This window comes from Drosophila sechellia, unplaced genomic scaffold (genome assembly GCF_004382195.2).
Source record: "Drosophila sechellia strain sech25 unplaced genomic scaffold, ASM438219v1 U_225, whole genome shotgun sequence".
Taxonomy (NCBI): Eukaryota; Metazoa; Arthropoda; class Insecta; order Diptera; family Drosophilidae; genus Drosophila; species Drosophila sechellia.
The window spans coordinates 9,334-23,954 of NW_022611166.1; the positions used below are offsets into that span (position 1 = coordinate 9,334).

The 14,621-nt window shown below is 37.2% G+C and overlaps 2 non-coding genes across 2 annotated transcripts; both read right to left on the reverse strand.

Moving 5' to 3' along the window:
• Positions 1–6,302: 6,302 nt before the first annotated feature.
• Positions 6,303–6,481, reverse strand: LOC116802807. The gene has a single exon (XR_004363148.1). It is a non-coding gene; the product is annotated as a 5.8S ribosomal RNA (ribosomal RNA).
• Positions 6,482–7,167: 686 nt separating this feature from the next.
• LOC116802808 lies at positions 7,168–9,160 on the reverse strand. Its single transcript, XR_004363149.1, has one exon. It is a non-coding gene; the product is annotated as a small subunit ribosomal RNA (ribosomal RNA).
• Between the last annotated feature and the right edge of the window lie 5,461 nt (positions 9,161–14,621).

The following is a 14,621-nucleotide window of genomic DNA, read 5'->3' on the forward strand; positions in this document are numbered from 1 at the left end:
TAATGATATGACTATCATATTTGCTGAGGAGACCCTTCGCTATCAATCTTTTAACGGATTGACCACTCCAGATCCCCCTCCAGTTCAGGGTGGCAGAATGGAATTCAATGTCACCTGCGGCTTCGAATCTGCGACGCAACTCAGTTCGTATGTCCGGTCTGTCGTATCTATTGATTTTGCGCTGGTGTGCATCATCCATAGAGTGTCCGTCTGTCACAATTTGTATGTCGATCACATCAATGTGATTTTGTCGTAGTGCCACCAGGTCTGGTTTATTAAGACCGGATTCGCACTGCAGACTTGGTTCAACAATGACTACGCAGCCTCTCTCCTCAAGTCCCCGCTTGATTCGATTTACTACGCAGTTGTGTCTAGCTATGCGCCTCCCATGCGATCGGTAACATTTTTGCATAATATGGTTTGTTGTTTCGGGAGCGTCACATCCTGCACGACACTGTCGTTCCAATTCGTGCCTTCCCCTTGTAGTACGAGACTTCGTGGGTAGGGCATTTATCCGCAGACGAATACCGTCTATATATTCCTTTCCTGTTAGTAAACGCGTGGGTTGATTAACCCACCCGTGTTGCGGGCCCCAATGGCCTGCTTCACGGAGTCCGCTACCATCAACTGAGAGGTACAATTTGTTCGCCCAATATTTTTCTATTGCCGGACGCGATAACAATTCATTTTGTTCTGCTAATAATCTATCTCGGGCCCGTTGTTTTTCTGCTTCGAGGAAAGAGCTGGCTACCTCGTTTTGCGTGAGGTGAGGCCATTTAATATTACTCAAACGTCTTAGCCTTAACATTGGAGCTACCCATCTAAGTGATGGAATTCCGAGACCTCCACTTTTTGGGGGTGCGTGAATGAATGCTATCGGTATATCCAGCGGAAGATTTAGCCATCTTCGCACATAGTATCGTATTAGTTTGTCAGTTTTTCGTAGGATGCCTATCGCCACACTCCCAAGGGCTAACTTGTGATAGAGCTGTGGGATAAGGACAGTCCTAAGGGCGAACATCCTCTGTTGTGGTTTGAGGGGGGCCTTTGTCAATCTTTGTAGCTTCGGACCAATGTCCTCGGCCGGATTGCATCGAACCCTCCCGGTTGCAGTGAAGTTGATGCCTAAGTACTTCCACTCGTCCGTTCGCTTCAATGATGGAATCTCCCTTGAGCCTACGTAAAAGCTCTGTGCCTCTAGCACGGTACACTTCTGTTTCGGCTGGCCCTTAATGCCAACGGTAAAACATTTGTCGGCATTAAGTTTGAGGCCGACGAGAGATAGAAAATCCAACGTTCTGTCCAACAATACTTGAAGTCCCATTCGAGTTTCAGCAAATAGTACCAAATCATCTGCAAACGCGGCCGCGTTAGTAATGGCATTTCCGACTCTGGCACCAATTTCGCTGGGTAGGTTTCTAAGTAACCTGTCCATTACCAAGTTAAATAGAATAGGAGACAAAGGGTCACCCTGCTTCACTCCTCTAGCAGGGACGAATTCCTCTGAACTCCAACCGTCCCCATTGAGACTGGTACCGCCACCCTCGTACGTATTCTGTACGTAGTCAACGAAGCCCTTTGGCGCACCATAAGCACGTAAGGTGTCATATATAGATGCATGCGATAAAGAATCGAATGCCTTGCTTACATCTAAATTTGCAATGTAGCAAGATCTAAAGTGCTTATGGCTATGCCTCAAGACTAAGTCAACTATCGTCGCGTTATCGGCACATCCGTCGGTAGGTAAGAAGCCCCGCTGGCGCGGGTCCCAATTGATTGATGAGTTCAACCGGGTTGCCAATATTGCATTTAGCTGTCTTACCAGGACTGAAGGCACCGATATTGGACGAAAGTCTTGCGGTCGCTTCGCCGTCACCGTCTTCGGGATGAAGACGGTTCTGGCCAGTCGGATAGAGTGTGGTAGATTGCCGCACCATAGAATTAGGTTCATTATTCGCAACATAATACCTGACGGCACCTCCCTGGCTGTTTTTGGAGTTATCCCGTCAGGCCCCGGAGAGGAAGATAATGAGATTCTTGATGCCCGAAGGTCGTGCTCTGTAATAGCAGACCAAACCCTCTCAAGCGAGTGATCCATTTGTATCACTTCTCTACTGCAAGAGCTTGGGCTAGGCTGAGTCATTACTTCTCTCCAGTAAGGAACCATTACTTCTTGGCTTGGCATTACCGACTCATCAGTTCCATTTAGCAAGGACTTGATGCATCTTCCTTTATGCTTATCCCAGTTACGCTGGACGACAGCATACTGCTGCCTTCTGCTTTCTCTCCTATTTCGAGGCCTCCGAGGAGGTCTCGTCAGAGTGTGACGTACACCCTGTGCCGGAAAAATTCCTAGGAGATATAGCGATAAGCATTGGAGAGTGGTTTCCTTTCCCTCGAGCTCTGCCCTGTCAATGATCGTTTGTAGCTCTTGGGCTCTCCATTTGGAATGGCATTCTACGGGGCTATACCCACGCAGTGTCCGCAAAATTTCCCTGTTCGACTGTTCGAAGGGTGTGATTGGAGTTGTTTCTGATGTTGTTACTTGGTGGTTTTGCTCACTTCTACTAGGGCGGCGCCTTATGGTTAGATTTGCAACTTCCGGGACGAGAGCTGATTGCCTTCTTATCTGCTCTATTTTCTCCTTATAATCGCCCCTTTGTCTTAGCTTTTTGATGGCTTCGACGCTGCGGTTTGCAAAATACACCGCTAGTTGCTTGTTTATGTGTTTATGTCCATTTGCTGTGAGCTCAACCTCCTTTCTCGCCATCATCCACTTCTCTTCCTCACTCCACCTTGCCTTTATATCGACACGTCGACGTTCTTCATCAAGTTCGTCTGGTGCCGAGATCGCATGTGAACACCGAGTCCTCTCTTGCTGTTAAAGGACCGGCCACATACTGTGCAGGGTACCCTAGATAGAGTAGCCGCTGCGTTTGGTTCATATTGGTCCTCCGGAAGATGTCCACGGAGGGTCGGGTCGTCATCAGATTGCGTAAATTGCTCCGAGGCTCGTTATTTCTATTTGTAGTTCCAATATGAATAAATTTCCTCTGGGGAACCAACCCATCGGAAAAGTTTTGCCGCTCAAATTAGCTGCTAAACAAGTTTAGCATTACCGGGGACCACCACGAGGAGGTTTTGAGTCGACTTGAGTAAAGGAGAGACTTGTGAGTTACAGAGTAAAATTCCCCTTCCGCACACCATATGATATGACTTACGAATTACAGAAAAATACTCCCCCTCTGCTCGCAATTACCCCTGATCCCCTTAAGAGAGTCATAGTTACTCCCGCCGTTGACCCGCGCTTACTTGAATTTCTTCACTTTGACATTCAGAGCACTGGGCAGAAATCACATTGTGTCAACACCCGCTAGGGCCATCACAATGCTTTGTTTTAATTAGACAGTCGGATTCCCCAAGTCCGTGCCAGTTCTGAATTGATTGTTAATTGATAATCGTTATAATTGATAAGAACTAATTGGTTTAACCCAAATAGTATTCTTAAAAATTTTAGCAAGAAAGTTCCACAATTGGCTACGTAACTAAACTATCCGGGGAACAAGTAACTAACATAAATGCTAGAAACTCTATTTACCCAGAACGAGCACATAAACCATGTTATTGTTTCCCAATCAAGCCCGACTATCTCAATCTTCAGAGCCAATCCTTATCCCGAAGTTACGGATCTAATTTGCCGACTTCCCTTACCTACATTATTCTATCGACTAGAGACTCTTCACCTTGGAGACCAGCTGCGGATATTGGTACGGCCTGTTGAGAAGTTTGCGTGTCCCCACCATAAATTTTCAAGGTCCGAGGAGAAAATATCGACACAACAGTATATGTCATGCTCTTCTAGCCCATCTACCATATCTCTCTGCGAAAGACTTCCATGGTAGTACGGCTATAAAACAGAAAAGAAAACTCTTCCGATATCTCTCGACGGCTTCTTTATGGTCGTTCCTGTTGCCAGGATGAGCACGAGGCCCATATTTAATAACAAACGGATACTCAACAGGTTACGGAATTGGAACCGTATTCCCTTTCGTTCAAAATTATTCAAGTGTATTATATTCGCTTTGTTTATATAGTTAGGCATTTTTGTTTTACTTGAAAATTTTCGGCTTTCGCCTTGAACTTAGGACCGACTAACTCGTGATCAACCACTGTTCACACGAAACCCTTCTCCACTTCAGTCCTCCAAGGTCTCATTCGATTATTTGCTACTACCACCAAGATCTGTACCAATGGCAGCTCCATGCAGGCTTACGCCAAACACTTCTACGCATACCATTGTACCTTCCTACTCACTAAAGTTTCAAAATTTATATCACAAGTAATATAAATCATCTACTTTAGCGGTAATGTATAGGTATACAACTTAAGCGCCATCCATTTTAAGGCTAGTTGCTTCGGCAGGTGAGTTGTTACACACTCCTTAGCGGATTTCGACTTCCATGATCACCGTCCTGCTGTTTTAAGCAACCAACGCCTTTCATGGTATCTGCATGAGTTGTTAATTTGGGCACCGTAACATTACGTTTGGTTCATCCCACAGCGCCAGTTCTGCTTACCAAAAGTGGCCCACTGGGCACATTATATCATAACCTTGAACTTCATATCAAGAAAGTTAAGGTTCTTACCCATTTAAAGTTTGAGAATAGGTTAAGATCGTTTCGACCCTAAGGCCTCTAATCATTCGCTTTACCAGATAAGATTATTTTATATAATATTAAAATGCACCAGCTATCCTGAGGGAAACTTCGGAAGGAACCAGCTACTAGATGGTTCGATTGGTCTTTCGCCCCTATACTCAATTCTGACAATCGATTTGCACGTCAGAACTGTTTCGGTCTTCCATCAGGGTTTCCCCTGACTTCAACCTGATCAAGTATAGTTCACCATCTTTCGGGTCACAGCATATATGCTCAAGGTACGTTCCAGTTAGAGGCATAAATAATATAAATATACATTATACATAACTATATAGAACGCCCCGGGATTGTGTTAATTAGCTATAAATAGCTAAAAAACTAATCCCATTATTAGTCAAGTTAATTACGCTATTAGGTTTACATCCCAATAACTTGCACATATGTTAGACTCCTTGGTCCGTGTTTCAAGACGGGTCCCGAAGGTATCCTGAATCTTTCGCATTGTTAATCATACAAGAGCATATAATAAACACAAAAATCAATGATAATTATGCCATTATATAATTCCGAAAAATTAACGCTCTGTAATAATATAAATCTATCAGCACTTTATCAAATTAATAACATTTATTCTGTGTTAAAATGCAAGCAATTTAATTGGAATAAACTATAAGTTATATTTTATGATAAATTTGGGATATGCTAATAGATTACAATGTCCTTATATGGAAAAAATGCACATTATTCTTAATAATATTATTTAAATATTACAATTTTAATGATGAATTTTCCATAACGGATATTCAGGTTCATCGGGCTTAACCTCTAAGCAGTTTCACGTACTGTTTAACTCTCTATTCAGAGTTCTTTTCAACTTTCCCTCACGGTACTTGTTTACTATCGGTCTCATGGTTATATTTAGTTTTAGATGGAGTTTACCACCCACTTAGTGCTGCACTATCAAGCAACACGACTCTTTGGAAACATCATCTAGCAATCATTAACGTTATACGGGCCTGGCACCCTCTATGGGTAAATGGCCTCATTTAAGAAGGACTTAAATCATTAATTTCTCATACTAGAATATTGACGCTCCATACACTGCATCTCACATTTGCCATATAGACAAAGTGACTTAGTGCTGAACTGTTTCTTTTCGCTCGCCGCTACTAAGAAAATCCTTGTTAGTTTCTTTTCCTCCCCTAATTAATATGCTTAAATTCAGGGGTAGTCCCATATGAGTTGAGGTTGTATATATAACTATATTTTGCCATAAATTCTTTATATATAAATGATAAAACAATCAATTAAATTCGTTATAAATAGTTCCAATAGTTCTTGTAAGCAAAGTCATTTTTATCCATTTAACGAACCAACGAAGAATAATAACAAAACCAAGATTTTTCTTTTTCCGAATCATTAATAAGAGACAATTCTAGATGAAAAATATTTCAATTTTTTATGCTAGACATTTCTCAGTATTATTTGATTGAAAAAGAAAATATTTCTCTTCGTTTTCACATTCAAATGTGAGATAATGTTTTTCATTTCTTTTTTAATATTATGAATAAAATCATTATTTAATCCAATAATATACCATATGCTTATAAAAAATTTATAAACAACTTAATTAGCATAGTCTTACAACCCTCAACCATATGTAGTCCAAGCAGCACTATAAAATTAATTAAAGTACATAACAGCATGGACTGCGATATGCGTTCAAAATGTCGATGTTCATGTGTCCTGCAGTTCACACGATGACGCACAGTTTGCTGCGTTCTTCATCGACCCATGAGCCGAGTGATCCACCGCTTAGAGTTTTATAATTCAATTTTATATAATGTCAATATTGTTTTTATTGAAAGAAATTAAAAATACACCATTTTACTGGCATATATCAATTCCTTCAATAAATTTATTTTTATACCTAAAATAAATGTTGCGAAATGTCTTAGTTTCATATAAGCATTATGTATCATAATAATCTGGTTATGGTTTGCTATTTTGGGTGACACATACTGCAAAATTTATATAAAACATTAACCTGATGGATGACAGGTACAAACATTGTATATTTTAGGTTGTTGCATTAGCCAACGTATGCTCATAACATAGATGAACAATACATATTCGCAACGCGTGTATATTATGGTCCATATACACACACACTTATTTTGATTACCACACATTCAAAATTATTTTTATTTTAATTCGACTTCTACTTTCGAATTTAGTTTAGTTTCTTCGATTTCCATTTTCGAGAATTTGTTTTTATAGGAAACGCCGTTGTTGTAGTAAGTACTGCCACAAATACGCACAGCAACATTAATAATGTTAAAGTCTTTTTATGAGGTTGCCAAGCCCCACATATAAAATAAAAGCCATCTTCATTTTATTTTGACTTTAACTTTTGATTCCGTGGAATCATTTTGTAATATTTTATTTTGGTAAATTGTATTTATTTGTATTATAACAAATATTTATTAACGATAAGGATATTATACAATAATGATCCTTCCGCAGGTTCACCTACGGAAACCTTGTTACGACTTTTACTTCCTCTAAATAATCAAGTTCGGTCAACTTTTGCGAAACAACCGTAACACGCAAGGCGTCACAGTGATCACGTCCGGAGACCTCACTAAATAATTCAATCGGTAGTAGCGACGGGCGGTGTGTACAAAGGGCAGGGACGTAATCAATGCGAGTTAATGACTCACACTTACTGGGAATTCCAAGTTCATGTGAACAGTTTCAGTTCACAATCCCAAGCATGAAAGTGGTTCAGCGGTTTACCCGACCTCTCGGTCTAGGAAATACACGTTGATACTTTCATTGTAGCGCGCGTGCAGCCCAGGACATCTAAGGGCATCACAGACCTGTTATTGCTCAATCTCATTATTGCTAGACGCAATTTGTCCATTTAAGAAGCTAGTGTCCTTATAATGGGACAAACCAACAGGTACGGCTCCACTTACATAAACACATTCAAACACAATAAACATTTTACTGCCACCATGAATGAAGGCTACATAAGCTTCAGCACCATAATCCTGAAGATATCTATTTAATATATTTGAGTCTCGTTCGTTATCGGAATTAACCAGACAAATCACTCCACGAACTAAGAACGGCCATGCACCACCACCCATAGATTCGAGAAAGAGCTATCAATCTGTCTTACACACTTATGTTCGGACCTGGTAAGTTTTCCCGTGTTGAGTCAAATTAAGCCGCAGGCTCCACTCCTGGTGGTGCCCTTCCGTCAATTCCTTTAAGTTTCAGCTTTGCAACCATACTTCCCCCGGAGCCCAAAAGCTTTGGTTTCCCGGGAAGCGACTGAGAGAGCCATAAAAGTAGCTACACCCAATTGCTAGCTGGCATCGTTTATGGTTAGAACTAGGGCGGTATCTGATCGCCTTCGAACCTCTAACTTTCGTTCTTGATTAATGAAAACATCTTTGGCAAATGCTTTCGCTTAAGTTAGTCTTACGACGGTCCAAGAATTTCACCTCTCGCGTCGTAATACTAATGCCCCCAAACTGCTTCTATTAATCATTACCTCTTGATCTGAAAACCAATGAAAGCAGAACAGAGGTCTTATTTCATTATCCCATGCACAGAATATTCAGGCATTTGAAGCCTGCTTTAAGCACTCTAATTTGTTCAAAGTAATAGTACCGGCCCACAATAACACTCGTTTAAGAGCACTAGTGCAGGTTTTTAAATAGGAGGAACATATGAAAAAATACAAGTATTTAATCACATATAAGAACTCCACCGGTAATACGCTTACATACATAAAGGTATAGTACTAACCACAATTGTAAGTTGTACTACCCGTATGAAGCACAAGTTCAACTACGAACGTTTTAACCGCAACAACTTTAATATACGCTATTGGAGCTGGAATTACCGCGGCTGCTGGCACCAGACTTGCCCTCCAATTGGTCCTTGTTAAAGGATTTAAAGTGTACTCATTCCAATTACAGGGCCTCGATATGAGTCCTGTATTGTTATTTTTCGTCACTACCTCCCCGAGCTGGGAGTGGGTAATTTACGCGCCTGCTGCCTTCCTTAGATGTGGTAGCCGTTTCTCAGGCTCCCTCTCCGGAATCGAACCCTGATTCCCCGTTACCCGTTGCAACCATGGTAGTCCTAGATACTACCATCAAAAGTTGATAGGGCAGACATTTGAAAGATCTGTCGTCGGTACAAGACCATACGATCTGCATGTTATCTAGAGTTCAACCAATATAACGATCTTGCGATCGCTTGGTTTTAGCCTAATAAAAGCACATGTCCCATAAGGTTCATGTTTTAATTGCATGTATTAGCTCTAGAATTACCACAGTTATCCAAGTAACTGTTAACGATCTAAGGAACCATAACTGATATAATGAGCCTTTTGCGGTTTCACTTTTAATTCGTGTGTACTTAGACATGCATGGCTTAATCTTTGAGACAAGCATATAACTACTGGCAGGATCAACCAGAATAATGTTTTTCCTTCATATTCCATTCATATTTTTGAATCGAAATAAGCAATATAATAGATATATAGATTTTCACTTTATATAATTCCATGATTTTTATTATATTGAATAAAATTCAATATTTCGCCTTTGGGTAAAATTTTAAATATATAAATATAAGTAAAAAATCTATTCGATTACGGCCATTTTTATATAGCATTCGTAATCCATATTTTCATTTTTAATTTATACTTGTTTTACCAATATAACAAGAATTTCATATAATTATTGTAATATATATGTTTCTATAATTTTATCTTTTTATATATACATATTTCATTATAAAATATCATTTTATTTCCAACATACATAATTATTGTATCCACACATGTACAATTTTTGTTTAACCAATATAAATATTAAGTTAAATCATTTGCATTTTGAAGATAAATTTAAAATTTATCTCTTTTCATATATCTCTCTGGTAATATATAACATAAAACCAAGCGCATATGATAATATTTCCACATTTAATATATAATTTTATATTTCTTTCATAAGAATCCATATTTGTATTATACCGTAACGATATAATAATCCAACTATACGGCAGGTAATAAATTAATATTGCCTGCCTCCAAAAATTAACGATAATATATGGAAACGATTTGTTATTCTATATATAATAGAAACTTGACTTTTGTTTCAACGATATTATCTAAAAAGCGTATATTCCTATTATCCGCGGAGCCAAGTCCCGTGTTCTATAGAACTGAGAAACAAATTTGTACGGATAATAATATACTTTATTTTATGTAACCAATATAAACATAATCCGAAATAAATATTTCGAATAATGCGGGAGGTCGGCAACCACTGCCTACCTATAGTAGTTTTTGAACCCGCTGTCCTCAAAGCGGGTATTTTCAATTCCGTTTGCCACCCAACATACGGTCTATTCTCTTATATATTAAGAGATTATAGGAACATTTCATTTTTTTCCATTATTCATATATAATATGATTATTTTTTTTTTTATACATATAATAAATATTAATTTTTATATGTTTATTATTTAATTTACTCATATAATTGCCAAATTCATATGAATACATAAGTTTTGAACAATATGAGAGGTCGGCAACCACTGCCTACCTATAGTAGTTTTTGAACCCTCTGTCGTAATTCCGGTCGTTTACACTACTATACCCTCTCACTATAATGGCTTTTCTCTATAATACTAAGAGAATATGGGAATATCTCAGCATTTTTTCCCATATACATATAATAATTAACCATTTTCATATGTATATTATTTAATTTAATCATATAATTGCCAAAATCATATGAATACATAAGTTTTGAACAATATGAGAGGTCGGCAACCACTGCCTACCTATAGTAGTTTTTGAACCCTCTGTCGTAATTCCGGTCGTTTACACTACTATACCCTCTCACTATAATGGATTTTCTCTATAATACTAAGAGAATGTGGGAATATTCAGCATTTTTTCCCTTATACATATAATAATTAATCATTTTCATATGTATATTATTTAATTTACTCATACAATTGCCAAAATCATATGATACATAAGTTTTGAACAATATGAGAGGTCGGCAACCACTGCCTACCTATAGTAGTTTTTGAACCCTCTGTCGTAATTCCGGTCGTTTACACTACTATACCCTCTCACTTAAATGGCTTTTCTCTATAATACTAAGAGAATATGGGAATATCTCAGCATTTTTCCCATATACATATAATAATTAACCATTTTCATATGTATATTATTTAATTTAATCATATAATTGCCAAAATCATATGAATACATAAGTTTTGAACAATATGAGAGGTCGGCAACCACTGCCTACCTATAGTAGTTTTTGAACCCTCTGTCGTAATTCCGGTCGTTTACACTACTATACCCTCTCACTATAATGGATTTTCTCTATAATACTAAGAGAATGTGGGAATATTTCAGCATTTTTTCCCTTATACATATAATAATTAATCATTTTCATATGTATATTATTTAATTTACTCATACAATTGCCAAAATCATATGAATACATAAGTTTTGAACAATATGAGAGGTCGGCAACCACTGCCTACCTATAGTAGTTTTTGAACCCTCTGTCGTAATTCCGGTGGTTTACACTACTATACCCTCTCACTTAAATGGCTTTTCTCTATAATACTAAGAGAATATGGGAATATCTCTGCATTTTTCCCTATACATATAATAATTAATCATTTTCGTATGTATATTATTTAATTTACTCATACAATTGCCAAATCATATGAATACATAAGTTTTGAACAATATGAGAGGTCGGCAACCACTGCCTACCTATAGTAGTTTTTGAACCCTCTGTCGTAATTCCGGTCGTTTACACTACTATACCCTCTCACTTAAATGGCTTTTCTCTATAATACTAAGAGAATATGGGAATATCTCTGCATTTTTCCCATATACATATAATAATTAACCATTTTCATATGTATATTATTTAATTTAATCATATAATTGCCAAAATCATATGAATACATAAGTTTTTGAACAATATGAGAGGTCGGCAACCACTGCCTACCTATAGTAGTTTTTGAACCCTCTGTCGTAATTCCGGTCGTTTACACTACTATACCCTCTCACTATAATGGATTTCTCTATAATACTAAGAGAATGTGGGAATATTTCAGCATTTTTTCCCTTATACATATAATAATTAATCATTTTCATATGTATATTATTTAATTTACTCATACAATTGCCAAAATCATATGAATACATAAGTTTTGAACAATATGAGAGGTCGGCAACCACTGCCTACCTATAGTAGTTTTTGAACCCTCTGTCGTAATTCCGGTCGTTTACACTACTATACCCTCTCACTTAAATGGCTTTTCTCTATAATACTAAGAGAATATGGGAATATCTTAGCATTTTTCCCATATACATATAATAATTAACCATTTTCATATGTATATTTTTAATTTACTCATATAATTGCCAAAATCATATAAATACATAAGTTTGAACAATATCAGAGGTCGGCAACGGTCTTTCCTCTATAATACTAAGATAATATGGGAATATTTCATCATTTTTTCCCTTATACATATAATAATTAATCATTTTCATATGTATATTATTTAATTTACTCGTATAATGTCAAAATCCTATGAACACATAAGAGAATACAATATGAGAGGTCGGCGCAACCATAATATAGTAGTTGATGACGAGTGTTTGGCAACTGACACAATCCATTTAAAGTCTTTATATTAATTATATGAAAGGGACAATATCATATGCGTCACTAAATTGATGACGAGGTGTTTGGCACTTGAACAATTCTTTAAAGTCTTTATATTCAAAAATTATATGATAGGGACAATATCATATGCGTCACTAAATTGATGACGAGGTGTTGGCAACTTGACACAATTCATTAGAGTCTTTATATTAATTATATGATAGGACAATATCATATGCGTCACTAAATTGATGACGAGGTGTTTGGCAACTTGATACAATTCTTTAAAGTCTTTATATCAAAAATTATATATAATAAGGACAATATCATATGCGTCACTAAATTGATGACGAGGTGTTTGGCAACTTGACACAATCCATTAAAGTCTTTATATTAATTATATGATAGGGACAATATCATATGCGTCACTAAATTGATGACGGGTGTTTGGCAACTTGATACAATTCTTTAAAGTCTATATATCAAAAATTATATGATAGGGACATATCATATGCGTCACTAAATTGATGACGAGTGTTTGGCAACTTACACAATTCATTAAAGTCTGATATATTAATTATATGATAGGGACAATATCATATGCGTCACTAAATTGATGACGAGGTGTTTGGCAACTTGATACAATTCTTTAAAGTCTTTATATCAAAAATTATATGATAAGGACAATATCATATGCGTCACTAAATTGATGACGAGGTGTTTGGCAACTTGACACAATCCATTAAGTCTTTATATTAATTATATGATAGGGACAATATCATATGCGTCACTAAATTGATGACGAGGTGTTTGGCAACTTGATACAATTCTTTAAAGTCTTTATATCAAAAATTATATGATAAGGACAATATCATATGCGTCACTAAATTGATGACGAGGTGTTGGCAACTTGACACAATTCATTAAAGTCTTTAATTAATTATATGATAGGGACAATATCATATGCGTCACTAAATTGATGACGAGGTGTTTGGCAACTTGACACAATCCATTAAAGTCTTTATATATTAATTTATGATTAGGGACAATATCATATGCGTCACTAAATTGATGACGAGGTGTTTGGCAACTTGATTCAAATTCTTTAAAGTCTTTATATCAAAAATTATATGATAGGACAATATCATATGCGTCACTAAATTGATGACAGGTGTTGGCCAACTTGACACAATTCATTAAAGTCTGTATATTAATTATATGATAGGGACATATCATATGCGTCACTAAATTGATACGAGGTGTTTGGCAACTTGATACAATTCTTTAAAGTCTTTATATCAAAAATTATATGATAGGACAATATCATAGCCGTCACTAAATTGATGACGAGGTTTTGGCAACTTGACACAATTCATTAAAGTCTTTATATTAATTATATGATAGGGGACAATATCATATGCGTCACTAAATTGACGAGACGGTGTTGGCAACTTGACACAATCCATTTAAAGTCTTTATATTAATTATATGATAGGGACAATATCATATGCGTCACTAAATTGATGACGAGGTTTGGCTACAGGAAAAAATCATTTATTTATCGAATCATCAAGCAAAGGATAAGCTTCAGTGGATCGCAGTATGCAGCTGCTCAACCACTTACAACACCTTGCCTGTTACAAAAGTCGTTTACAATGATTCTAGGCTTTTGTCATTGTATTAAAATAATGCTTTTATATGTAACTATGCCGGCATCAGGTGATCGAAGATCCTCCTAATTTACTATGTTACAAATTACATTGGCATCACATCCATTGTCGTTTAAAAATAAATTATAAACTTTAAATGGTTTAGAAGCCATACAATGCAAATTGCCCCTATTATCATTGCAGTCCAGCACGGATACGACCTTAGAGGCGTTCAGCATAATCCAACGGACGTAGCGTCATACCACTGTTCGCTCGAACAAGTATTGTGCCATTGGCTCCGTTACCTGCGCGTTCCTCTCGTACTACGCAGGAATGCTGTCGCAAACAACGTTTTGTCATTAGTAGGTAAAACTAACCGTCTCACGACGCGTCTAAACCCAGCTCACGTTCCCTTGCATGGGGAACAATCCAACGTTGGTGAATTTTGCTTCACCAATGATAGGAAGAGCCGACATCGAAGGATCAAAAAGCGACGTCGCTATGAACGCTTGGGCCGCCACAAGCCAGTTACCCTATGGTAACTTTTCTGACACCTCTTGTTAAAAACTCTTTAA